The sequence below is a fragment of the Homarus americanus genome, unplaced genomic scaffold (assembly GCF_018991925.1).
Source record: "Homarus americanus isolate GMGI-L3 unplaced genomic scaffold, GMGI_Hamer_2.0 scaffold21909, whole genome shotgun sequence".
NCBI classification, from domain to species: domain Eukaryota; kingdom Metazoa; phylum Arthropoda; class Malacostraca; order Decapoda; family Nephropidae; genus Homarus; species Homarus americanus.
The window spans coordinates 17,268-18,755 of record NW_024731452.1 but is presented as its reverse complement, the minus strand read 5'-3'; positions in this window follow the sequence as shown (position 1 = coordinate 18,755).

Below are 1,488 nucleotides of genomic sequence, written 5' to 3'. Positions count from 1 at the left end.
TGCAAATTTACATCCTCCTCTGCACCACAAAACGAGAGTTCCTAAACATTAGCTTTGAATCGAATCTATGTGGCCACAACACCACATCTCTCCCTTCCCTTCCGCCTCCTCCTACAGCCTAATATCGACGCGGTTCCAAATTTTGGGAACGGGAGAGGAGGAGGAGGGGGGAGGATAGAGAGGAGAGTAGGAGGTTAGGGTGATGGAGGGGGATGGAGGTGTGTGGAGGATCACTGCCTGATGGTCAATGGCTAGGTTATGGTCCTCGATGCACCTGTCCAGATGAATTTATGACCAGGTGAATTTCTGCACGGCTCCACCCACACGCAAATTAGAAACAGGGAAGGAGGGGAGGGGGAGGAGGAGGAAGAGAAGGGTAAATAGACGAGGAAGGGGAGGGTAAATGAAGGAGGGGTGGGAGGGGGTAGAGGGTGGAGGAAGGGGGGATAAAGGGAGAAGTGTAAAGTGAGGAGGTAAAGAGGGAGATTAAAGGATGAAGGAAAGGAAAGGAAAGGAAGGAAGGAAGGAAGGAAGGAAGGAAGGAAGGAAGGAAGGAAGGAAGGAAGGAAGGAAGGAAGGTAGGGAAGAGGGAGGATAGCGGGTAAATGGAGAAGGGAAGGGAGGAGCAAGAGGAGGAAAAAGAAGGAGAAGGGAAAGGGTGTAATGAAGGGAGAAGGAAAGGGAGCAAGGAAAGGAGGATGGAAAAGAGGGGAGTAAAGGGAGATGGTAAAGGAAAGATATAAGGTTGAAGGGTAAATAGATAAGGTTAAGGGCAAGAGGTGAGGAAGAAATTAACCCTAAGACATGAACCAAAATTCTCAATAGTTCCTAAGATAAATTATTCCTCGTAAGAACAAAAATAAAAACCAACAAATTAACTTAAAATTACATCGATGCTTCACCCTAAAATACACCTTCACTGACCACCAATTAAAACAAGACCAAAACAAACATATAGTTACTGGAGGTGTAGAGAGGATGAGGTTCTGATTGGTTCTGTAGAGAGGGAGAGGTTCTGATTGGTTCACTTCAGCTATACCACGAAGATGTTGGCGAAAATAGCATTAAAATTACCCTGAGGCTTTAGGATAATTACGTATGTTTATGAATATCAAAGCCAGGAATAGAATTAAACTTGTGTCGGGGTTTAAGGAGAATCTGACCCAAGAATACTTCCCAGACCAGACATATACAGATCTTCTTCACGTTGTTACTTCAGTCAACCAAGTTTAAATGTGTCAAATAATCTTCATTTATGAGGAATGTTCAACGCACGAGCTATTGAGTAGTATACGGGTCGTAGTTGGTCGGGTTGTGGTTGGTCGGGTCTTGCTGGTAGGGACGTTGTTGGTCGGGTGGTGATTGGTCGGGTCTTGCTGGTAGGGACGTTGTTGGTCGGGTGGTGATTGGTCGGATTGTGAAGGCTCAGGTTGTGATTGCTCGGGTCTCGGTTGGTCAGGTCTCGGTTAATCCAGTTTCGGTTAGTCG